At 44.5% G+C, this 27,123-nt stretch overlaps 1 protein-coding gene and 1 pseudogene across 1 annotated transcript in view; both read right to left on the bottom strand.

Moving 5' to 3' along the window:
* The window catches only part of EGFL6 (EGF like domain multiple 6), a 302,509-nt gene that overhangs the window by 84,668 nt on the left and 190,718 nt on the right, over positions 1-27,123 (bottom strand). The gene's annotated exons all lie outside the window — the stretch shown is intronic.
* LOC102984330 (aldo-keto reductase family 1 member B10-like) lies at positions 7,249-11,428 on the bottom strand (annotated as a pseudogene).

Below are 27,123 nucleotides of genomic sequence, written 5' to 3'. Positions count from 1 at the left end.
AAGGTTATACTCCATTTATAGTTATTATGAAATATCAGCTATATTCCCTGTGCTGTACAATATATCCTTGTAGCTTATTTCATACATAGTAGTTTGTCCCTCTTAATCCCTTACCCCTATCTTGCCCCTCCCCACTTCCCTCACCCCACTGGTAACCACTAGTTTGTTCTCTATACCTGTGAGTTGGTTTACATTTTGTTATATTCACTAGTTTTTTGTTGTTGTTTTTTTTTTTAGATTCTACATGTAAGTGCTATCATATGGTATTTGTCTTTCTCTGCCTGACTTATTTCACTAAGCATAATACCCTCCAAGTCCATCCTGGTCATCGCAAATGGCAAAATTTCATTATTTTTTTATGGCTGAGTAGTATTCCTCTGTGTGTGTGTGTGTGTGTGTGTGTGTGTGTGTGTGTGTGTGTGTGTGTATCACATCTTCCTTATCCATTTATCTGCTGATACACACTTAGGTTGCTTCCATATCTTGCCAATTATAAATAATGCTGCTATGAACATTGGATGTGAGAGTGGTTTTCACAGAATGGTCATGTCTAGCAGGGCAAGAAAGGAGTAGTGAAGAAAACTCAGTAGGAAAGACCAGGGAGGAAAAGAAAGTAAAAATGAAAGAGAAACTTTCAAGAAAGTAGTCAACCATGTCAACAGATTCAGTGAGATCAAGGATGATGAGAAAAAGGCCATTGAATTTGGCAGGCAGGCCCCTGGAGGCTTTCTAGTACAGTTTCAGGGGCTCAGCGAGTGGAATCCAGCTTTGGGCAGGTTATGGCTGGTCCTCCATCCTGCCTGTCCATTAGAACCATCTGAAAAACTTTACCAAAAATATGCATTAGACCCTAGGACTTATCTCCAGGGATTCTGATTAAGTTGGTGGGAGGTATATCCCTGGCTTCCAGATGTCAGTGTTTTTCTAAAAGCCCCTGAGGCGACTCTAAGGTACTAAAGTACCACTGAGTTAAATAAGGGCAGTGGGTTGGGAAGAAGTGAAGGTAAAGTTGCAGGTAACTCAGTGAATAAATTTAAAAGAAGGCGACAGGGCTTCCCTGGTGGCGCAGTGGTTGGGAGTCCGCCTGCCGATGCAGGGGACTCCGGTTCGTGCCCCGGTCCGGGAGGATCCCACATGCCGCGGAGCGGCTGGGCCCGTGAGCCACGGCCGCTGAGCCTGCACGTCCGGAGCCTGTGCTCCGCAGCGGGAGAGGCCACAACAGTGAGAGGCCCGCGTACTGCAAAAAAAAATTTAAAAAAAAGAAAATTAAAAAAAAAAAAAAGAAGGCGACAATAGCAACCGCTCACTATGAGCTCCTACTATGGACCAAACTCTAAGCCCCTGGCCAACACTTTCGCATTTGGCCAACAGAACAGCCTATGATGTAGGGACACTTATCATCCCCATTTTTCCCATCAGGAAACTGAGGCCTACAGACATCCAGGGACTTGCCCAAGTAAGCAGAGAAATCAGGATCAAACCCTGGCAGCTTGGTCAATACAAATTATTTTCCAGGTTATCAGAGAGGGGAGCATATTTACGGTCAGGAGGAAAGAAGTTCCTGCCACCAATTTGCCATTCACTGTGACTTGCGTTATGAACTTCCTCTTTACAGATTTACCTTTTTTCTCCAAATAGAGTATACCCCTATACTTTCCTCTGTACCTTCTTTCCTCCCAGCTCCCCAAGAACAGACGACATCTACAAACACACGTGATGGCCTTCAGAGAGGAAGCCACTCTTCCGGGAACATAATACTAGTGCTGACAGAAGTGGAATCCCGCGTGACAGCGTGAAGGGGTTCCCAGGATTCCTCGCTAGCGTCTGGCGGCCCCAAGGAGATGTGAACAATCTGCAAAAAGTTCGTTGGGGATCTGAAACAACTGACAACTCCTCCCCCTCTGCTCAGCGTGCCATCTCGTCTGTCTGACTCCTGAGTGCAACTGTCCCTTGGAAGGGTACCACTAAGATTGGGTCCCCATAAGTAGACCCTAAGATGAGATTTAGCCATAAGTGTTACTAGGGCAAGTCAATGGATAGGTAGGAAGAACGACCAGGAGATGTTGCACAGGCAAGGATGCGATATCGGGCAAAGTTCCACTCCAGGAGAGCTCTGGAGAGAGTAAGGGTCATTTCTTAGAGTTGCCCCAGTCCGTGTGCAGAGGAGCTGGGGTATTTATACCTTCTCATTCATCAGCCTTGGGTTCAGGGCTAGTCTTGGGGAAGATATAAATTCCCACGTGCGGTTCAAGTGGGTTCAGGCAGCTGGAGGCTGCTCTGCCTACAAATAGATGCAGGTGCTGGCTATTGAGAGGAACACACACTGGAGGCACCGTGCCCCCAAATGTAAGGGGTGCCAAGGGCATGTGGGTGGAGCACTGTCAGTGTCCACCACCAGGTGGGAAGGGGACAATCACTTGTCCATGACGGGGACAGACAGGCACGAGAGGGGCAGTAGTTTCCTGTAGGATCTGAAAGTCAGGAGGCAAGGGCGACAGATGAGCAGGAAGACTAAAGCTTGTTCCTCAAGGGAAAGAGACAAGCAGCGACCAGAACAGATCAGGGGACCACGCAGACCTCTTTCACACCTCTCAACTCCGGTGCACTGGAAAGGGGACCTGGCAAGACTGGATTCCACATCCAACGGGGGCTGAAGGCTTTGGTAATTGGCAAAGGAAGTTATCCCTGAACCCTGGAGAATCTGGAGACATCTGGGCTACAGAAACGTATGTACACTTCCTCCAGGGGGCGAACCGCAGCACCCTCTCGTCTCACCACGCCCGCCCCATATTCCACAACATACGTCACCTCACACCACGACGCTGGAGGAGGACTCTGCAGCCCAGCTCTCTGCCCGCGTGGGCTTCCCGTGGTGGCAGCCACACCCCGCCCTCTGACGATGTAGATTATGCCAGAGAGGTTCTGTTTATCACCCGTGGGCTCAGCTGGGCTGCTGTTTGCGCCTAAGCGCAGATGAACAGACTCACAGATCCCCAGACCTGGATCTTCCATGAGCGTCCCGCCCCCATGCCTCTCCCTGACAACTCCCCTGAGAGAAAGCGGGCACTCGAAGCATGTGAGGCCAATATCCACGCTCTGTCTCTTCACCGCTGGCTTAGGGCCAGGCCCTCCTCTAGTCTAGGATCATATGGAGGTAATCCTGAAGAACTCTTTTTGCTCAAGACCAAGGCTAATGCAGACCTACACAATTTAACCTCCTAGAGGAACATGCTTTTTGTATCTTCTGAGAGGGAGACAACCCAGGGGTGTGGCCACAAGGACTAAAGAGAGAAAGCACAGCGACAGAAAAGATCCTGTGGAGTAGGGGCTGACAAACTTGTTCTGTAAAGGACTGGAGAGTAAATAATTTAGGCTTTGCAGGCTGTATGGCCTCTGTCACCACCACTCAACTCCTCTGCGGCAGGGCCAAAGCGGCCAGAGATGGTACATAAATGAATGGGCGTGGCTGTGTGCCCATCAGACTTTATTTATGGACCTTGAAATTTCAATTTCATGTAATTTGTATGTGTCAAGAAGTATTCTTCTTTTGATTCTTTTTCAACCATTTAAAAATGTAAAAACCACTCTTAGCTCCTAGAATGTACAGGAACAGGCTGTGGACAGGCCCATGGACAATAGTTGGCTGATCCCTGCTCTAGAAGGAAGAGCAGTGAGCCCCACCCAATTATAGTTACACACTCCTTATGTCTGCCAGGGCACATTTCCCCGCCTTAGCCGACCAGCCTTGATGTGTGATCTGAAAACTCCATTTTGTACTCAACTCAAGTTTCTCTTTCCCGAAGTAAGAGTTGGTAAGAGATCAACTCGCCTTGGAAATGGTGGGACCCAACTAGTCCCTGTTTCCTGGAATTTTACATTTAAAAACAATTAAATTGCAAACTCACGGAAGATACTTCCCCCAAAATTAACGAAGCCATGCCAAATAAACACCTTTTTTATTTTTTCAAATAGAACCGGAACACAAAAATATTTGGAAACTGAAACGTAACTGAATAAGCAAGCATGTCATTTGGTCTGAGTTTTTGGAGAAAGAAGAAGATATGGGAAACACCAAAACCATTTAAACATTCATCTTGTGGAAGGTCCTCACAGACAGAACAGTAGTTGATTCAAAGTAACAGTTTTAAACATTTAACTGGGTGTTAAACATTTTGGGTATGAGGGCCTCATCAGAGATCACAGGCGATGTTTTATTTCCTGTCAAGATGCCTTTCCCACTGTAAACCCAGAATAGATGACTGTCATTTTAGTAAACACTCTGTCCTTAGTGTATAAAAAAAGGAAAGTCACAAATGACACACATCTAGAGATCATCATACTGAGTGAAGTACGTCAGAGAAAGACAAATATCATACGATATCACTTATATGCAGAATCTAAAATAAGAATAAAATGAACTTACTTACAAAACAGAAAGAGACTCACAGACATAGAAAACAAACTTACAGTTACCAAAGGGGAAAGAGGGGAGGAATAAATTAGAAGTTTGGGGTTAGCAGATACAAATTACTATATACAAAATAGATAACAAGGTCCTACTGTATAACACAGGGAACTACACTCAGTGTTTTGTAATAACACATATATAATGACTCAATCACTTTGCTCTCTACCTGAAACTAACACATTGTAAATCAACTCTATTTCAGTAAAACTTTTTAAAAATTAATATTTAAAACCAGAAAAAAAAACCCAAATGACACACGTGTTCAGTGAGTTGTATATGACACAAAAAAAATATAGCTAAAGACTTTGTAAATGTCAACCTCTGGGTACTATAAACGTTGACATTCAAAATCAATCATTTAAGCAGCGGAAAGAAGCCAAGGAGCCTTTGAGGTTTAAGTTGCGAGAAAGAATATATATCTGGCGGGAAACACACTGGCAGGAAGGTTATGGTTCCAGACCTTAGAGAGTTTAAAGTTTTTTTTTTTTTTTTGTAAGAGAGTTTGTAGTTGGCTGAGACAGGACTGCTGTTTTAAATAAAATATGGGTTTTGACAGCACCCCATACTTTGCATGTTATAAAGACGTTATTTTGGGTTTAGAGCTGTAGAGTTGAGGATTTTTTTTCCTGCATTTTACTTCTGGAGAGGCACAGGACAGACCATTTCATCCTGAAGTCTAAGCGGCAACAATGGTTCTAAGAAGGCCGCAGCAAGGTGTCCTGTTCATTCCTAGAATTGTAGTCCAGGGACTATATATAATCCACAGGTATGGAGAGCCTGGACCTCGTTGGAAAAATGAAGGCTTTAGGATTCTGGCGGTAGCAACTGAGGGAAAAGGGTCAGAGAAGAAAAAAAAAAGAAACCAAGATTTGATAACCAAATGGATATAAATAATAAGAGGGCAGGAACAAAAGTTAAAAGACAATCCTAAGGTTTTCATCTGGGACTCTCCCACTGCTAGAAAGCAAGTAGTTAAAAAAAGGCATCACATTTGTAGGAGAAAGAAATAAGAGAAACTTATTCAAAGAGCGATGTCCGGGACTTCCCTGGTGGTCCAGTGGTTAAGACTTTGCCTTCCAATGCAGGGGGTGTGGGTTCAACCCCTGGTCAGGGAGCTAAGATCCCACATGCCTCACAGCCCGAAAACCAAGACATAAAACAGAAGCAATATTGTAACAAATTCAACAAAGACTTTAAAAATGGTCCACATCAAAACAAAACAAAACCAAAAAGTGATGTCCTATGTACATCTGGAAGCATGGAACTAGGGTTTAGATAAAAAGTTGGGACTGATCCACATTAAAAGATAGGTATCCACAATCTTAGAGCATTCTTCAAATGAATAAATTAATAAATAAATTAATGAATAAAGATTAATTTTCTTTGTAGGCATTTGGGAAGAGACTCTGAACTAACATTTATAAACAAAAGATTGAGATTTCCTGATTAGCAATAGCCTATCCTCTGAAGTTGTTATAACGGTGTTGAAAATGTTCAACAGAACGATAATTTCTGGCAATACGTAACTTCATTGGCAAGAAATCCCTTTGAAGAACAGTGGCATTTATTTCAAAGAGTGAGAGGCAGCCCTGGCCCTTGAGAGAGACATGATACAGACATGGTCCCTCTGTGTACCGATGTGGCGAGTCCTGGTGAACCCAAGCAGACCCCGTGGAACACTGAGCTATAAGGACGCCCACCGGCTGTGCCTTAGGAACTTGCCTTCGTGCATTCAGGCCTTAGCAAAGACTGTGAAGGTCAAGGTCAGCGCTGGCAGGGGGTCAAGTGAAGGTCTCCAGACATAACTGGAGAGCGGTGAAGAGCGAGGTTGAGAAAAGCAAATCCTCCCTGTTGTCAGGTCAATAACTGTTCTTTTTAAAACCCTCCTATGGCTTCACATCTCACCTAGAAGAAAATGTAAACCACCCCCACAAGAAGCCCAGCACGCTCCAGTCCCCATATCCTCTCCTCCGTTCTGCCCTCACTCACCCCGTGCAGGCCCCGCTGGCCTTCCCCTGTTCATTCCAATCACAGGAAGCTCTCCTTTGCTGTCCCCACTCTCTGGACCACACCCTGTCCTGATCTTTACGCGGCTGGGTCCTTCTCATGAGTCAGGTCTCAGCTAAAACGTCCCCCCCTCAGAGAAGTCTTCCTGATGGCCACATCTGAGGTTGTATCCAGGGCTCTCAATCTGCACTGGGCACACGGATCTCCTGGGGAGCCTGTTACAAGGCAGACTTGGACTCAGTGGTTTGGAGGGGAGGACAGAGCGGGGGTAGTGGGGGGAAGGCACTGAGATCCAGCATTTCTAACAAGATCCCAGGAGATGGCAGCACTACCCCTCAATCTCCATCACACTAGCTGCTTCATTTTTGTCATGATGCTTCACATTTTGAAATTACTTATCTGTTTGTGTAATGGATTGTTCATTGGTGGGTCGACCTATTTGTCTACTAGTAAGTAAATTCCATATGAGCAGGGATTGTTTTTTGCACTATTATTCTTTATTCTTTTAATCTTTATATTCTCAGTGTTCGCAGAGTTCCCTGGCGATCAAATCAAATAAGTGAAAAATACTGTAATTTGCTTATCTGAATCCTATCTCCTTGTGATAATCTGCTCCCAGTATACAGCACTGCCTAGATTCTGGCCTGCAGCAGGGCCAGGCTCAATACGATCTCAGATTAGCTTGGCTAAAATAGGACTCTGGTGGAGAGAGTTAGACTTTAGTGAAGTGAACGGAGAACACCTGCCAGGCAATCTAATCAGGAGATTCAGCTTCAATATTCTGCATTGAAGGGATAATCCTCCAAATGAGACAGAGGGTTCACGGTGCAGGCCCTCTAGTTTCCGCTGAAGCTGAGTATGATCACCATCTCTTCATCATTCAATTTGAAAGTCAAGGCCTAAGATTTCTCAACAATGCATGTTGCTGTCACAGACTTGGGGATTACAACCGCATTGCGTTGGATACAGAACCTGATGAGAGCCTGGCCTGTAGTTTTCGTGCTTGGCAGCAATCTCAATCTTGAGATCCTCCAGTAGGGAAGGGTCCTGTGGCTTGGCCCAAGGTTTCACTGGAGAGCCTAGAGGGCTGTATGGTGTGACAGTTATGCCCTTGGAGTGTCAGTACTGGCTCCATTTCTCATGCATGAGGTACAAGTGACAATCTGGTTAGGCACTGCTTTGTATTTCATTTCGGGCTTGTTCCATAGTTTTTCTGGTTACACAACAAGGCCTGCATAGCACAGAGAACAATATTCAATACCCTATAATAAGCCATAATGGAAAAGCACATTTTAAAAAAAGAATGTATATATATGTATAACTGAATCACTTTGCTGTACAGCAGAAATTAACAGTATTGTAAATCAACTATACTGCACTTTAAAAATTTAAATTAAAGCAAATTAAATACAGAGTGCTTTGATCTGGAGGTCGCTGAAGTTGGAGATTCCAACGGCTTTCACCAACCCCCTCAATCCACCAGCTCCTCCATGGCCTCCTGGGCAAGAATGTTACTTCGCTGGCGAGGACATGGCCTTTATTGTCTTCGGAGAAAAGTCATCCCGAGGCTATAATCCCAGTGATTAACATAAATGTCCAGATGGTCCAGTTTCAGATCCTTGAGGGTCTTCTGACAGGTTTCCTTCACTAGGTTCTTTCAAAGAAGAGGGGCCATAACTTGTCAATGATGAAGAGGTCCTCCTTCTTCACAACCTTCTTTCGGATGGCTTCCGCCATCTCATTCTTCTTCCGATAGACACAGGCACGATGTGGTGATATCTGCATCAGTGGCCTCCTTCACAGGTTCCTTGACTTTGCCTGGAGGAGACCTTCAGGTGCCCAGATCCACAATGGACATCTTGGCTTTGGTACTGAGTACCACGAAGACGGCCACGGTCAGTGCAGAAACAGTTCTGAGCAAGCAGATAGGTACCCTGTGCCCTGGTTAAGGGGACTGGTCTTCAAGCAGGGACTTTGTCCAGAATATTTACTTTCGTATTCCCAGCACTTAACACAGAACCTGGCATGTCACAGATGCTCCATAAGTACAGTAGGATAAATGATGTTGTTCCAGATTAATTCCTTTATCCCTTTACTGCCCTCTTACCGCTTCAGCGACTGCTCCTTTATACAATAAGATCTAGACTGTAAGTGACAGAGGGCAGCGCTATCCTAGTGCCACTCCAGGAAGTGCCAGTTACTGATCTAAACTGAGACAAAAAGCTTATACCAAAATGTAAATCTGATATGGCACTCAGCAGAGTGTTTGGTCAGGATGACTTTTTTTGTGTTTTCGTAGAAAGACTTTATTGATGAAGGAAATTGCTTTCCCTTCTGGCACAGGCTCATCTCATAAAACAGTGTGAACTGGCACCTGTGGCCAGGCTGCATTGTGACCAGCACAGACACAGAGGTTAAACAACTTAATATATACATTTTATATATATTTTCTATTTTCCAACTTCAGAAAACTCACAGGTAAGAGAAATATACACTTTAAGACATAATTACAAAATTTTGTGTCAAGTCCTATAGTAAAGAGTTGTGGGAGAGAAAACAGAATTGTGGGAGTGACAAGGAATTGTGGGAGAGAATGGAAAACTGTGAGAGAGAGTTGTGGCAGAAAACAGAACTTTAAAAGAGAATGGAGAATCGACAGAGAAAAAGAAGTGTGAGAATAAATGTAGACTACTGAGAGAAAACAAAATTGTGAGAGAAAAATGGAGAATTGTGTGGGAGAATGGGAAATCCTAAGAGAAGAGAGCATTTTAGGCTAGGGGACTGTAGAAGAGATATGGAATTGTGGAAGAAAATGGAGACGGTAGGAACTCTGTGGAACTGTGGGAAAAATAGGGAATTGTGAGAGAGCTGGGAATTGTGAGAAAGAATGAAAAACTGAGAGAGGACAGACAATTGGGAAAGAGCACAGAGAAGTGCCCGACAGAAAAGAAGTGGGAGAGAAAACAGAATTGTGGGAGAATGGGAAATTTTGAGAGAAACAGTGACTTGTGGGAGAGAATGAGGACTTAAGGGAGCAAGTGGGGGATTGTGGGGGGCCACATAGAATTGGGGGGGCTGTGGGGAGATTGTGGGAGAGAATGCAGAACCAAGGGAGCAAACAGGGAATTGTGGGAGCTATGGTGACATGGGGGGAGGCTGCAGGGGATTGTGGGAGGCATGGAATTGTGGGGAAAACAGGGAATTGTGGGAGCTATGGTGACGTGGGGGGAGGCTGCAGGGGATTGTGGGGGAACAGTGATGAGTGGGGGAGGGGAGGCATGGAATTGTGGGGAAAACAGGGAATTGTGGGGGCTGCCTCAGATTGGGCAAGAGAATGAGGAATTACAGGAGAAACAATGACAGGGCAGTGAGTGGGGAATGGGGGAAAAGAGAATTATAAAAGAGTAAAAAGAATCATGAAGAGGGCTTCCCTGGTGGCCCAGTGGTCGGGAATCCGCCTGCCAGTGCAGGGGACACGGGTTCGAGCCCTAGTCCGGGAAGATCCCACACGCCGCGGAGCAACTAAACCCATGTGCCGCAACTGCTGAACCTGCGCTCTAGAGCCCACGAGCCGCGACTACTGAGCCCGCGTGCTGCAACTACTGAAGCCCACGTGCCTAGAGCCTGTGCTCCGCAACAAGAGAAGCCACCGCAATGAGAAGCCCGTGCACCGCAATGAAGAGTAGCCCCCGCTCGCCACATCTAGAGAAAGCCCGCATGCAGCAACGAAGACCCAACGCAGCCAAAACTAAATAAACAAATTAATTAATTTAAAAAAAAGAATCATAGAGAGAGAGAGAATTGTAGGAAATATAGGAAATTGGGGGAGGGTATGGAGAATTGTTGAAAGACAGGATTGTGGGAGAGCAGACAACTGTGGGAGAGATGGGAATGGGAATTATGGGAGAGAATGGAGAAATGGGGGAAACACAGGGAAATATGAGAGAATGGCAAGTTGAGGAAGAGACGAGAATTGAGGGAACAGATGGGAAGTGTGGAAGAAAACAATTGTGAGAGAATGTAGAACTGTGAGAGAAAATGAAAACGTAAAACTGTAAGGCAAAACGAGAAATTGTAGGAAAATATGGCAACTGTGGGAGAGGCGGGGAACTGCGGGAGAGTATGGAGGGTTGTGGGAGACAATGATGGGAGAGAACAGCAGATAAAGTGTACATTTGTGAGGGAGAAGAGACAACTGGGGAGAGGCTGAGAATCGTGGGAAAGAATGGCAATTGTGGGAGAGACTGGAGAATTGTAGAAGAGAATGAAGCATTGAGAGAGACAAGGAATTGTGAAAGCTGGAGAAATACAAGAGGAGCACTGATAAAAAAGATGAAGAACTGTAGATTTGGAAAGGTGACTCACTTTACCAGGACCAGCCCTAAATTCAGTTAGCAACTCAGAAAGAGTCGCTGATTTTGACTCTGCTAACACCCCAGGTCTGACAGCAGCAGTTCCTACTACAGTACCGTGGATTAGCCACCTCCTAGGCACCGCCTCATGTGTTCCAAAGTCTGGTATTATTATTCCAGACCATGTCCATTCTCCTTTCCTCACAGGGCTGGTTCAGCCTCAGTTCAGAAAGTTAGACGCAGTGGTTTACTGCCTCTTGGTTTTGCTACGCATGAGACCCTACCCTTAGGAGCCCTGAAATTAGCGCCTCACGTTCATTTTTCATGTCACTTTCAGTAGTCGGTCCAGAAAGAAAAGGAACAGAGGTGTTTGCTCAGGGACATTTTCCCTCTTTTGTACTTTATTTTCCATTGAACGCTAGGAAATCTGCTCATTCATCAGGAAATGGCCCATTTATCATTTTTATGAATACATGTAATAAGAATGCTAGTTTCAGCTTGGAAGTGTTATAAATACAAATCATTGGCTTTGGAACGAAAAAAAAATCTTTGCTCACCTCTGGCCAAGAGCTGAGGGTTTCGTATTGCTGCATTTATACATCGATTTCATAAGTGTTTATAATTATAACCAGGGAGACCTCCTGGATGTAATTCAGGACTCTTTCACTTCTTGGTCTGTAATACTTTCCATATGTTAGTTTAGAAGTGCCGTACCTCTCTGTTAACAGCCTTTCCCCCCTTAAAAAGCCATCAGCTTTTAAAGACATAGGGATATTTTACTTTTTCAGTGGGAAGAACAACATCACGTTAACAGACAGTTACCTTCTCTTTGAGGTACTTTTGTGCTATACATATACATGGACCCTTTAAAGACTTCATCATCTTTAACTGAAAGCTGACCATCATAGAAAACAAAGATGGTTAAACTAATACCCATTCCCAGGAGCAAATGAGTGAAGGTGCAGTGAGAATTAGATTCTACATTATTGCGAACAGAAAGGCATTAGAGGAAAGAGACGGTAGTCAGTAGAGTTAGAGGTGGAGTCAAGCAGGACCGTCACCATCCAGTTGTTCTTGCTTTTGTTTTTTGCTGTGTTGGGTCTTAGCTGCAGCATGCGGGATCTTTCTCGTTGCAGCGCGCAGTCTCTGCGTTGCAGCGTGTGGGCTTCTCTCTAGTTGTGGCATGCGGGTTTTCTCTCTCTGGTTGTGGTACGCGGGGTCCAGAGCGCATGGGCTCTGTAGCTTGCAGCACGTGGGCTCTCTCGTTGAGGCGTGCGGGCTCAGTAGTTGTGGCGTGTGGGCTTAGCTGCCCCACGGCATGTGGGATCTCCGTTCCTTGACCGGGGATCAAACCCACATCCCCTGCATTGGAAGGCGGATTCTTTACCACTGGACCACCAGGGAAGTCTCAGTCACCATCCAGTTTTGATGGCAGCAGACCAAGCATAAGATTCAATCGGTTAGGTAAAGGGAAAGGTCTAAATAATCGAAGGAGAATCACATTTTCATTGTATGGTTGCTCATTATGAGTTAATTCAGTTTCTGTTGTTAAGAACTTTTAGAAAAAGTAGTAATACATCCTCAGCCCAAAGTGATTCAAAGTATTTAAGTCAACAGTCAGCCTCCCTTCTGCCTGTGTCCTCTCGTCACTCAATATCCCTTCCTGGAGATAATATTACCATTTCCTATGTAGAGACGATTCGTTTTCAAAATGAACATGTTCTTGAACTCACACGGTTTTCTACTAATATTATTCAATATTCGATGTGGCAAAATTCCATTCCAACAAAATAATTTGCAATGAACTGAAATGATATGACCTGTATGTGTGTAGCCCCACAATGACTGCAAAGGAGTTAAGTAGTAAAACAGTCAGTGGGTACACCAGAATCAGATACCTGAATTATCACTGAGTCAGTGACTTCTGGGCCAGAGGAAACTTGTGGGGTCATTTTCAATCTGTAACCTGCTCTCCCGCACCAAAAAGTCCTACCATTTTAACCCTCTTCAACAGCTTTAGTCCAACTTAGACTGAAGGCAAAGCCCAGAGCGTCCTGAAATTCTGCAGTACGGAGACAGACAAAAGACAGGCCAAGTCACTGGGGAACGGCAGCCAGTGTCTTCCAGCCTGTAACAAAGGTGAGACATAATTTGCTGGAATTTCTCAAATCTATGCTGTAACAGTTAGGGACAGCAGAATCTAAATCTTAAAAACACAACCTATAAAGGATGTGCACCTCAGGAACAGAAATCACAGAAGACTAAGACTTATTATACAGAGAACTTTCAAAGATGCGAACAAGCTACTACCCAGACATCACTGGACTGTACTTTCAAGAGGGTAGATAGAATTGAATCCAGCAAGGAACCAGAACCTGCGCCATCACCGTCAGGCCTGAGTGACATTGCAGCTTGCCCTCCGTCTCCTATTGCTGAGGATCCTTCAGCTCTACCATCTCCCACTCCTCTCCCTCCTCCGGGCAGTAACTCTTCTCGCCTGTTCCCTCGATGCCAGCCCCTGGATGCCAGCTGTTGTGCTGTACTACTGTACTTTTCAAGGGACTGTACTGTAAGATTAAAAGTTTATTTTTTGTGTTTATTTTTATGTATTCTTTCTGTGAAAAGTGTTATAAACCTATTAAACAGTACAGTACTATATAGCCGATTGTGTCAGTTGGGTACCTAGGCTTTGTTGGGCTTAGAACACATTGGACTTACGAACACGCTCTCGGAACGGAACTCGTTTGTATGTAGCGGACTTACTGTCATTGAAACAGCCTCTAGATGAAAGAAACCATACCAATAAGGCTGGCACAAGACGCCCCCCAGTGTGGGGACATGAGGCAAGAAGGCCCAAGGTCCACAATGAGGCCAGCAAACAGAAGCAAGGATCTGGATACGGCCATGGGTTAGTGTAGGTCCTCCGTGAAGCACTCACCATGAGGGAGTTAAACATGCGAGGATTTTACCGCGGGAAATGCCTGTGGGAGAAATTGGGGAGGATGCTGGGATAAGGCTGGAGCCACTCCAATCCTCAATGTAAGTCTGACCCCAGTGAAGGAGAGCGGGAGAGCAGGTTGGTGGAAGCATCCCAGACTCCTGTGCAGACAAAGGAAGGTTCGGCAAAGCCGCTGGGATGTGTTGGAGCCTAAGTCCACCAACAGAAGAAAGTGTGTCTCCCAGTGACAGGCTGCCTCAGTGTCCCATCTCTCTTGGTTACTGGCAAGGAGCACCGCATGGGAGTTGTGGCCTCAGCACAGATGCTGTGACAGTTTCAGAGCACAGCTGCTGGGGCCCTTAGTTAACTATGCTCCTGCAGGTAGAGGTCTGCAAGGTACATTCTTATGTACATTCTCAGGCCTTCCTGTTGAAGAATCAACCATTTCCATCTAAGGCCAACTTGGGAGCTGATGTCACAAACAGTCCATCTCCAGCCTTGTCCTGATCAATCTCTATTCGCTCAAGTTCACTACAATCAACCGTCTGTATCCACAGGTTCCAAATCCACAGATTCGACCAACCATGGATCAAAAATATTCAGAAAAAAAAATTCCAGAAAGTTCCAGGAAGTGAAACTTGAATTTGCTACACTCTAGCAACTATCTCCATAGCATTTCCATTATATTAGGAATTATAAGTAATCTAGAGATGATTTACACTACACGGCAAGATTGAGTAGGTTATATGCAAACGCTGTTGAACAATAATCAGTATCGAAGCTGCAAAGAACAAAAAGCTTTGCTTGGGGTCTCAGGAATTCCAATTCAGGAGACACAGATTTGGGTAAAACAAAGAGTGACCCTGGGAAGAGAAAGGATCAGGGGCTTATAAAGGCAAAAGCCATGAGGCTGCTAAAGTTGCCTTGCAAGAATTATGATTGGCTCTGATGCAAAAAGGAAGTATTTGTCCTTAAGGGATAGGCTGTCACAAGTTATTTAGCGTAAGGGTCCCATAAGTGTCTTGAGTTTCTGGAACACTGTGCAGATGTTCTGGATGCCTGCGTTAAGACAAAAAGTGGTCAAAAGTTCAGGTTCCATCTGGGCTGAGATGTAAGTCCCACTTCCTCAGTGGTCTCCCGGCTCCATTTTAGAGAGCTCTCTCAGCAATACCAACTCCATTTTTATTTTCCTTTACAATGCTACACTATTTTATATAAGGGACTTGAGCATCTGTAGATCTGGGTATCCAAAGGGGTGGGGGTGGGATGTCCTGGAACCAATCCGCTGCAGATACTGAGGGACAACTGTATTTAGAAAGCTGTATAGGGGCTTCCCTGGTGGCGCAGTGGTTAAGAATCCGCCTGCCAATGCAGGGGACACGGGTTCGAGCCCTGGTCTGGGACGATCCCACATGCCGCGGAGCAACTAAGCCCGTGCACCACAACTACTGAGCCTGCGCTCTAGAGCCTGCGAGCCACAACTGCTGAGCCCACGAGCCACAACTACTGAAGCCCGCGCGCCTAGAGCCCGTGCTCTGCAACAAGAGAAGCCACCGCAATGAGAAGCCCGCGCACCGCAACGAAGAGTGGCCCCCGCTCGCCGCAACTAGAGAAAGCCCGCGCGCAGCAACGAAGACCCAACCCAGCCAAAAATGAATAAATAAAATAAATAAACTTTTAAAAAATCTAGAAAGCTGTACACAGTTCATTTCCCGAGAGTGGGTTTAATTATTCTGTTATTATGCTATCTTTAGTAAGAGAACCCTTTTAAGTACTGTTAAGAGAAGTGGACTCGTGAACTTTAACTGGTGATTGAAATCAAGTTTCTGGTGCTCAGAAGAGGCAGACCAAGTTAAGAAATGCTCTGTACAACCTGCATCCTGCCAAGGCCGGCATCTTTGTGTGTGTAAACGCTGCCTAAGTACCTGTAGGACGGAACAGTGGCACGCTGATGAGGGAATGGTAAGACTTCCGGCTGAGGTCGAAAATGAAGATTAAAAAAAGATTAGTCCCCAGCGGTGAGAGAAAATCCTCCAGCTCTGCCAAACTGTCTGCAGTCTGCTTAACAAGGGCTCCGTGTGACAACCGCGGGGCTTCAGCCAAGTCCCTTTCAGCAGAGGAACAGGAATTCTCTACTTGCATATATTTGGGCTACAGCTTGTCTCCCGTTTCATGATTTGTTCTAGTGTAGGAGAGGTGGAGATAAGAAAACTCGGCACATTCGTGGGGGACACAATGCCTGTCTGTGAAATGAAACCCAGAGAGAGACAGGGGTGGTTTCTGCACCCAGCAGTGTGCCGCCTTCACACCCACAGCGCCCTTCACATCTGTAGGCGGCACGCTCAGAACCGAGTGTTCAAAACACTGGAATGTTTCTAACCTCAGCGCTTTCACCAAAGTTTTAAGAAACACTCTCCAAGACTCCTTTCTGCATCCAGAGCCATGTTGGAAGAATTCTCAACTGTAGCAAGGAAAGAGGTTTCTGGAATTTGTGATTTCTACTTAGTCATGTAAAATTTATTTTAAAATTTTGCATTTGTTTAAACTTCTGATTTTTGTTTGCTTGGGGTTTTCTTTGGCCACACCGTGAGGCACGCAGACCTTCCCTGATCTGGACTCGAACCCGTGCCCCCTACAGTGGAAGCGCTCAGTGTTAACCACTGGACCACCAGGGAAGTCCATAAACTTCTAATTTTTGGATAGATAAAATTCATAAGCACAAAAGTACATATGCCATGAAAAACACACCCTGTTCCTTCTCTCTCCAATGACAACATTGTTCTCTACCTGAGCCCTGTGCACCTGGAAAACCGCAGAAAGTTAAGAAATAACCCCACGCTTTTGTGTTCCGGGAAAAGGCTTACTGCAAAGAACCACCTTTCCCCATAGGATTTAGATAAGACTTGTGGACAAACCCTTGTTACATACAACAAGGCCGGACACAGGCTCGAAATTCCCATTTTTTGCCTTAAAAATGATTCGACGAACTGTTGTACCCACTGATCCATCAGAACAAAATGCTTGACAACCAAACTTTGGTTAAGCTCCTCTCCTTCGCCGAGACCCTGGAGCTTTGGCCCGCCCTCAGCTTGAGCCACCAGATAAACCCTCCTGAGGGCAGGCAAAGGCTCAGGTGCAGACATTCTCTGATGACTGTCCCATGACTGCCTTACCTGGTTCCTTCCCTAGGAAAGAAGACCCCCTCTCATCTAACCCTTGAGAGCTGGCAGATCTGTGCTGGGAGGGTTTGCTCTGTTGCAATCACCTCTTGCACCCCATCCCAATAATCCTTTTGAATAAAGTCCTGAATTACTTACGAAATCTGGATTTGTTTTTCTTTTGATACTGTCTCCCAATTCTCTGGAGGCAACCACTACTCCCAGATCCTTACACATCCCTCCCTAGATAGTCTGTACTGATAAAAATGTCAACATTTACATAGTTTCTACTTCCTTATTTCCATGTAACAGTGTCATTTACAAATTACTCCCCGTTAGTACACGAGGATGGCCTTACTGTGTTTGAAGTCTAGAGTTTTCCATGGCATTCTATGGATGCACCATCATTTACTCAAACAGTTCCCTACTGATGGACATTTAGGTTGCTGTACAAACTCTAATGTGATGAACTATGCATACACATGTCATTTTGCACCTGTGTATGTCCGCCAGAGAAAGACTGTAATCAGAGAGGGTAGGGGGTCCCTAGAGAAAGAGAACCAGGCGTGGCTTTCTTGATATAAAAGAAGCCATTTTTGGCCTAAGCCATTTTGTGATCTAAGCCTGGCCACAATGCTTGTCCTTGAACAGGTCTCAGTAATTAATGATCTTAAGGGAAAAAAGAAGGCAGAGACATTGCCTGTTATCACACAAGAGAAGTAACAACAGCAAAGAGCAGTTGAAGAAACAGACCAATGAACATAGAAAACAAACTTATGGTTACCAAAAGGGAAAGGGGTGGGGGAGGGATAAATTAGGAGTTTGGTATTAACATATGCACACTACTATATATATAGCATATATATTTTATATATATATGTATTATGTATATATATACAAAATAGATAACCAACAAGGACCTACTGTATAGCAAGGGGAACTATACTCAATATTTTGTAATAACCTGTAAGGGAAACGAATATGAAAAAGTATATATCTATATCTATATATCTGAATCACTGTGCTGTACACCTGAAACTAACACAACACTATAAATTAACTATACTTCAATTTAAAAACATTTTTTTTTAATCAGTTGTAAAGACCCCCAGTTCTGTTTCAATGGTAAAGACTAGCCTGAAACACTGAACCACCAGATCAACTGGAACCTAAGGGATGATAATATTGACCTTTCTGATCTTCATGACTTCAGTCAACTAAAGCTTGGCCTCTGTCGACTGGCCAAGCCCCTTCATTAACACGCATGCACCCTCAGCTTAAAACTTGCCCAGTTTTGCTGTTTGGGAGACACAGCTTTGGGAAAGATCCCAGGTGTTCTCCTTACTTAATGCAACTAACAAATCCTTCTCCCGACCTTTGGCTTGGTTGTGGCTTTTGACTGGACACCTACCAAGAGGTAAACCCAGTTTTCCGGTAATGATACCTTTTGGGGGAAATCTGGGGTAGGCACGTAGGTATTTTTAATTTTGGTAAATAGTGCTGGATTGTTCTAAGAAGGTCGAAGTGTCAATTTACACTCCACTGACCAATTTTTTTAAAAAAGCAGAACCTTGGGACCCAACTCAGATTTATTGAATCAGGGTTTGCATTTTACCAAAGCCCCAGGTGATTCGCCCGCACGTTCAAGTGTGAGAAGCTGCCCCCGAAGCAGTGGTTCTCACGCAGCCAGAAACTGTAATCCCCTGAGGGGCTTTAAAGAATTCCGATGTCCAGGCCACGCCACAGATGGAGGAAATCAGAATCTGGGGGGTGTGGGTGGGAGAACCACGTCATCAGGATTTTTAAAGCTCTCCTTGAGGCAGGACATAGATGGGCCCCAGGGTGAGTAGCTAGAGTTTCTCCCCTGCGGGGGAACAGGAGCGAGGAGAAGCTGAGCCCTGTCCAGATAAGAGGGAAAGAGACCACATAGTCCTCGTTCTCGAGGTCTAGGAGACCTTCCCGACTACACATGCGCAGAAACGCTCCTCGGGGGTCAAAAAGGGAGGGGGCACCACCCCATAGTAGGTGACGTCAACCTACCCACAGGCCGCTTTGCCAGAATCCGTCTCGGCTAAGACATGAGCACGCACACAAGGGAGGGCCCCGAGATGAACCAAATACGGACTCAGAGCCCGGCAAAGCAAGGCGACTGGCCAGGGGAAACCTGGAAGAAATGCCCCATATAAGTGATTCAAACTACCACGAGGGCGCGACTCTCTCTCCGAGTCTGCCCGTGTTCACACGTATTCTTTTTCCTCCTGATAAACACTTTACTTGTTGCACTACTTTCCGTCTCTTTGTGGGAATGCATTTCTACAAAGCTGATGGGCCAGGGCCTTGTCACTGGCCACTGTCCCTGGTGGTCTAGTGGCTAGGATTCAGCTCTCACTGCCGCGGCCTGATTTCAATCTCTGGCCGGGACACCGAAATCCTGCTTCAAGCTGCTGCAGGCCGAGGCCACCCGGGATGATCCCCAGTGACCAGACTGGTCTTGAAATATCATTTCTCACGAAAAAACCCCCAGGGCTTCTTGGAGAAACAACTGACTCCAAGTCTGGGCCAGGAAATGTACAAGATGAGCAGGTGCCTGACGTTAAGCTTTCGAGCGCCGAGGCACCCATTTCCCAGACAGCCGTCTCGAATAAACACATCACCAGCTGTACGACACAGCTACTAGTAAACCAGCTAGACAAGGAATCAGGCTGCCCCCACCCATGAAGTTCCCCTTTTAGAAAGCCCTGGGTAGTATGAGTGTGTTTCGGGTTTGGTAATTGCAACCATTGTTGCTTTTGTTGTGGTCATCCATTTACAATGCGTGGTGTCAGTTTATTTATCTCTTGTTAAAATAATACTATCAGATATAATTAAATTAAGGGTAGAAAACAAAGAATTAAATGAAGCAAAAAATAGCTTGCTTTTTACAGAAGAATGACACCTAGTAAATGTATAAGGAATGATAGAGTTAGAAAATCACAATTCTGTAACCCCCAATGAAAAAATGATTTTGATAAAAAAAAAAAAAAAGAAAGCCCTGGGTGGCCTAGATAACTGACCACTTGTGTGACCCCTTATCTCCCTTCCCCCGCCCTCATTCCCGCTCTTATGCTTTCCATTTGCCAATAAAGAGTGAATCCACGAAACTCTACATACCCACCTTCAGACTCTAATAAAGGTAGAGCCCCAGGTCTGTGCTTTCTCCTTCTCCTCTCTCTACCTACGACCTCCCTGTATGGCCCTTGGGCGTGTCAGGTACCCTCCAAGATTTGTGAGTAATAAATCTTATTCTTCAAAGTTCCCTGATGGTTGTTGCTAAGGTAATCCTGTGATCTTAAGAACCACAAGGGCTGCTCCAGCCACCATACTGGCTCTGGTCCAGGAAGCGTCTGCGGAGGCTGCCACAAGTAGTGCCTCAGGCATTCCTGGCCAAGAGCATTGCTATCAAAAGGCTGACACGATACAACAGAACCTGCAACATCTTCTAATACCAGATAGCAAGGACACTCTCAGAAGCAGCCAGGATCATGTTAAAAGACTCAGGAACCAACTTGATGAGGCTCCCACTGGCCAAATATGAGCCCTAACAATGATAATAATTGCCATGGACTGAAATCCATCAAATATGTTTAAGTACATGAGTTCACAATAATATTTAGAACGATGATGATGACAACTGTCACCTTTATAGGAGGACAGGACACCAATTTGTAGTCTTAAAAAGTGATAAATAAAGTGAATCAAAGCTTTATCCAACCTTTCCTCTATGAACTATACCAGTGGGTAATAGATAGTAAATGAGGAGAATCTTTCTCTATAAAAGTATTCCAACTAATAACTGAAAAAGAAAGGATAAAGTTCAAAAGTAACCATTTTGCAACCCCTGAGGAAGACAGAGATATAGGTGTTAGGCATCATGGGCTGGTAACATCATCCAAAGAGAGACAAACAGACATTGTGAACCTCCTGATAGGAAAACAAATCACCATCCTGTGGTCTTGCCAAAGGGAAACGAACCGAGTCTGACAAATCTCAGGATCCACATGCTGAATTGCAGGAAATAAGGAGGACAGAGGAACATACTGAGCTGCTGCCAAGAGTGCTGTGTTTGTTAGTGCTGCTGCATAACAAATTACCCCAAAACACAGTGGCTTGAGACAACAATTCACACTTACTGTACTCACAGTTTCCCTGGGTCAGGAATTCAAGAGTGTTTCAGCAGGGTGATTCTGGCTCAGGGTCACACAGGAGGGCACAGTCAAGATGTCAGCTGGGGCAGAAGTCATCTGAAGGCTTGACTGGGGCTGGAGTACCTGCTTCCAAGGTGGGTCATTCACATGGCTGGTAAGTTAATTCTGGCTGTAGGTGGGCGGCCTCAGCTCCTCCTCACGTGGGCCTCTCCCAGGCTGTCTGAATGTCCTCGTGACGTGGTGGCTTACTTCCTGCTGAGCAATCTAAGGGAGAAAAACAGAAGCAGCACAATGTCATTTATGATAAAACCTCAGAAGCCACACACTTATCACTTTGGCTGTATTCTGCTGGTCACACAGATCAACCCTGATACCACGTTGGATGGGACTATACAAGCGTATGAATGACAGGAGGTGCAGGTCATTGGCACCCATCTTGAAAGCTGGAAACCACGAGTATGCAATCAGCAAACCCCATGCTGCGAAAACGCCACTGTTCAATTAGTCTACGATCTTCATCAGATAAATTATAAGCAAAATAAAGGAATGGACAGGGAACCTAGAGATTAAAAGAGACTTAAAAGCCATCAAATTTTAAAATGTCAGCAAAACTATATAATAATATCTAGGTTCACGTATCTGGGTAACAAAACTTAAAAATTGCAAGGAAGTGATTACTAGAAAAGCCAAAATGGTCACTTATGGGGAGAGGGTAGGAAGGGACCAGGATTGAGCACAAATAAGGGGCTTTTGGAGTGGCTAGCAAAACTCTTTCTTGACCTGGTAATGGTTACAAGCACAAGGGTGCTTAACTGAGACTACTTCGCTAAGACATGTATTGGCTTTATGTGATTTGCGTTATGTGATTTCCTGTATCTGTGTTGTATTTTACAATAAAAATTTTAAAAATAGAAATCCTAGCCCTGAGATGCAGGGTTAAATCTTCCTAAAGATATCTGCTGGACTTTGTGCAGAAGTCACTGTTCCTTTGAATACTAGAAATTGGGAGGCCAGAACACAGGTCTTTCTTTTTTAATGAATTTTTTAAAAAGTACAAAAGGAAGTGCAAGCATGCCAGCATATTTGCATTTCTACAGTTTTTTTATCCCACCACTCTTCAAGGTAGTAAAAATAAGAAATTTCAAAAGACTCCTCATGAAATATATAAGCACAAATATTCTCTCTTTCCTCAAAACCAGATCATTGCATTTGAAATGGGAACAGGAAATTGAATGTGACGGAATGTTCTTCCACCCACCTTTCATGCAAGGAATTTTCAGGGCAAGTAGCACCAGTATCCCAGGCCTGCCTTTTGAATGAAAGAATGAAATCCATCTCCCCCTACCTCCTGTCAATAAGCTGTAGCTATCCCAAATATTAACAGAGATAACCCCCCAGCCAAAGATGTACGTCCTCACAGTTCCTTATAAGCCAGAGAAAAAGAAAAAAGAGAACATAACACTCTAATCCCAAGTCATTACTTAGCCACTGAAGCTAAAACAGAAAATCCAATCTAATCCAATCAAAACTCATCTTGTTTCTTAAGTGAAAACCATTTTGCAGTGGAAATCGGGGTTATTTTTACTGGTGAGTGGCTGAACGAATTGCTCTCTTTGAGTTTTCTAAAAGCTGTTACAAGTTGGGTGCCACTCATTTTTAGTGGAGAGAAACCAGTTTCTGATCGACGTCCCTTCAACCAATCCCAGAGTCAGCTGAATTCCCTGTGCGTTTACCTCCCTGTAATGCCCTACTCGCATTTCCAGGAATTTTTTTTTTTAATGCACCTGCAACTATGTGCCTTTGTTTGTTTGTTATTTACTTATTTATTTATTTACTTGGCTGCGACGGGTCTTAGTTGCAGCACGTGGGATCTTTAGTTGCGGCAGGCAGGCTCTTACTTGCAGCATGCATGTGGGATCTAGTCCCCTGACCAGGGATCGAACCAGGGCCCCCTGCATTGGGAGTTCGGAGTCTTAACCACTGGACCACCAGGGAAGTCCCAGGAATTTTTTTTTTTTTTTTTTAACTGGATAGCAAGAAGGGAAGAAGAGCCCTAATGAAAGTATCTCTGGGACACTTGGGGGCTGGGCCAGAGTAGAAGAAATTTCTGGAGCTTCTTCACACATCTGTCAGGAGTGGTCTGAGCCTCTATTGCCTCCACAACAAACTGAGGGCTTTGCTGTCCTTTTTTCTTCCTTTTTCTCCTCATTCTCCTCCTTTTATATTTTAGAAATTAAATTTTATTACTTTCTGTTGGTTCAGGAATCTCAAGCCATGTCAAATTACCTGGGCCAGGTGGGTAGTGTCTCTATCTGTACTGTTTGATAAGAGTGAATGTCATTCACATCACCATTATTATAAGTAAATTTAATTTAAATCAATTCAGTAAACACTGAAAATATTTTAGGTGTCAAATTTTTTTGGCACGAAATATAGAACATCAATATGATCTCTTTCCATCAGTGGCGTTTTGAGCAGGGCTTAGAGGTATAGAAGCAGAATATGAAACTATGGGGCACCTCCAAAGGTCAAGGATCTAAAGAAAACAGATGGAATCTGGATTCTGACCAACAGACTATCTTACCTGTGTCCAGAGACACGTGAGTAGGCAGAGGAGGGAGACTGCCTGTTAGGAATGCCTCTCTGTTGGTATCCCCCGCTTTAATCAGTGGCTGTGTTAGGATGAGCTAACTGGAAAATCCATCATAGGACTGATCAACTGGAATGACAGAGGCGTGGCACTCCGGCTGTGTTCACTGGGGAGTATAGTTTGCAATTCACTCTTTCTGAAAATTTTTCTTGAAAAAAAATATTTACAGCAGTTCACTCAAATAGTACATGTTCCACCCGTTGCTCTAGTTAGCACTTCTCAAAGGAGTTTTGCATCAGAACCTTCTGGCAAGGTAGTTAAGAATACACAACCCGGCTCCATCCGACACCTTGATTCCTTGGTCTAGGGTGACGTCAAGGCAGTTCATGGAGAAAGCTCCCTAGGTGGTTTTCGTGTCTGTTCCTGGTTACCCTCTCACCACAGCCTCCATTCTCCATGAGGTTCCTACCCTAACACACGTGAGGGATTCACTACAAGCTCTTTGTTAGCAAATTTGGGGACAAACATCCTAGAGTACTACAATGGAACAGAATGTAAAAAGAGAATATATATACATATGTATTTATATATGTATAACTGAATCACTGTGCTGTACACCGGAAACTAACACAACACTGTAAATAGCTGTATTCCAATTTTTAAAAATCCTAGAGTCCTACCAAATCTCAAGGGAGGATGGCACTGGGGAGGTGCTTATGTAGTTTGAAAAGGTCCCTAGTTGATTCAAACATTGGGATCATCTCCTCACTTACACCAAGAACCGCAGCTCTACCATTTATCCTTGGATTAAATGATCCATCAGAAAGATTTTTATCCAGACAAAAATATTTTGATCCCCAAGCCCTTTGCCTAAGAATTGCTTTCCGAAACGTTCAGAGTTGTACATTTCCACTGGCCTTACTAGAAGAACAAACATATCAAAGTTGTCTCTTTTTCATGGGGTCATCGATGAAGTCCTCGTTCACTTTTATACTATTCTCTTTGCTAGGACCTGGGACAAGAGAACTCCTTAAGAATTAGTTTATGCTTTATGGATGCTGGATCATGTAACTGCCTGTTTCTCTTTTTGTCTTGGCTGCTTGAAAGCTCAGAACCAAATATATGGCCACAGCATGGATGTTGAGCAGTTCAGTCTATTTTCTTTTGCCTGATTTCTTCACTTACTTTTAAAGTTAACCTTATCTCTTATGTTTAAGTATTATTCCAATTGATACACTTAATGATGAGATATACTTGTAACAATACATTTGACACAATGTATGAGAAGTATATATGTAGCAATCAACATATTTATAATCATTGACAAATTTGTAGCAGTTGATTACAAAGTATGTAATGCTTTATATTTGTCTTAAATCCATTCTTGGAAGATAGCCTGGTATAAACAAACAAACAAACAAAACAACAGACAGACACTACTGTTTTCTAGACGTACTGATGAAATACTTGGTAATTTAAAAAGAATATGGAGGGACTTGCCTGGTGGCACAGTGGTTAAGAATCCGCCTGCTAATGCAGGGGACACAGGTTCGTGCCCTGGTCCGGGAAGATCCCATATGCCACGGAGCAACTAAGCCTGTGCACCACAACTACCGAGCCCACGTGCCACAACTACTGAAGCCCACGCACCTAGAGTCCATGCTCCGCAACAAGAGAAGCCACCGCAAGGAGAAGCCCGCGCACCGCAATGAAGAGTAGCCCCCGCTCACCGCAACTAGAGAAAGCCCGCGCACAGCAACGAAGACCCAACGCAGCCCAAAATAAATAAATAAATAAATAAAACCACTAATTAAATAAATAAACAAATAAAAAGAATATGGCTAACTATCACTGGGGGAAATAGAGTCCAGTATGTGTTCACTTCAGTGGCTTTTCCAAATGGTTTTCATCTAGGGCCTCCCGCAAGGGGATCACTTAAGGAAACTGAGGCGTCTTAATGCCTTTTAAATCGGGAATAACAGGTCTGTGTGCTCAGCTGCACCCAAACTGATGATCCTTTCTAGATTTCCAGGGTTCTCGTGGATGTCTGACTCATCATTGTCTCTAGCATCTTCTTGATGTTAATGGGGAGCCCAGAAACAAACGAAAAACTTCCAATTTTTGCACATATACGAACACACATACATGCACACACCCACACACATATGTTATATAAAGTGTACTTTAAGAAATATAACTTTCTTTTTTTGGCTGTGCCGTGCGGAATGCAGGACCTTAGCTCCCTGACCAGGGGTCGAACCCATGCCCCCCCTGCATTGAGAGTGTGGAGTCTTAAACACTGGACCAACAGGGAACTCCCCAAAGTAACATTTAAAAAGGAGCCATTCCTCTTTATCAATTCTTCTATCCCTTCTTATTCCTAACTATTTCCTGACCATGGTGGTATGTATTTTATATGGTACCATATTTTCTTTAAAAATAAGAGAATGACCATTCTATAAATAACTGCTTTGAATCTGGACATATTCTCTTCTTTGCTTTGGTGAGATCCTTTATAATATACCTAAAATGAGGCCCCAATCTCCTCAGCCTATAGAATATCCAGAGGTATTCAAAGCTGCCTTCAAAATGCTGGAAACCATACGATCTGAGACCAGTCCCAAGAGGAATGGCCTGGGCCTCACATATGGGGAAGCTGTTAAAACCTCATCCCAGAAGTATTCAGTTCTCCTTCACTCTGGAAATCCTGCCTTCACATGTGTGAAATGTGTCCTGGTGGAAACAGCATGTGAGCTGGTTGGGGGCTGCTGAGACCCTGTGAGCAGGTGGCAAGGGCAGCGGGGGGTTGGCTGGGAATAAAAGAAATGGAAAATAATGAGCTTGTGCTCGACAGTGACCGCTGGCTTAGTTGTTCCTAGCTCCCTTTCGTTCCATTCAGAGAACTGGTCTTAATAGGCAAGGTGCCCTCAGAGGGTTTGGAGAACGATCAGAAAGAAGGCTCTAGGGGCATATGCAGTGAAGAGAAAAGAGTACAAACACCACTTTGCTGCACGCTTAGACACATACTGGACGACAGAACTCTCTGCAATGATGCAAATATTATATGTCCGTGGTGCCCAAATGGCCACCATCAGCCACCTGTGGCTACTAAACGCTTGAAACGTTGCTAACGCAACACAAGAACTGAATAATTTTATTTCATTTTATTTTTTATTTTACTTATTTATTTGGTTGCGCTGGGTCGTAGTTGCGGCTTGTGGGCTCCTTAGCTGCGGCTCGCAGGCTCCTTAGTTGTGGCATGTGAACTCCCAGCTGCGGCATGTGGGATCTAGTTCCCTGACCAGGGATCGAACCCAGGCCCCCTACACTGGGAGCGCAGAGTCTTAACCACTGTGCCACCAGGGAAGTCCCTTTATTTCATTTTAATTAATTGAAATTTAAATTGCCACATGTGGATCGTGGCTA

This window comes from Physeter macrocephalus, chromosome 7 (assembly GCF_002837175.3).
Source record: "Physeter macrocephalus isolate SW-GA chromosome 7, ASM283717v5, whole genome shotgun sequence".
Taxonomy (NCBI): domain Eukaryota; kingdom Metazoa; phylum Chordata; class Mammalia; order Artiodactyla; family Physeteridae; genus Physeter; species Physeter macrocephalus.
The sequence above is the reverse complement of the archived record's forward strand: the minus strand, read 5'-3'. Positions and strand labels throughout refer to the sequence as shown.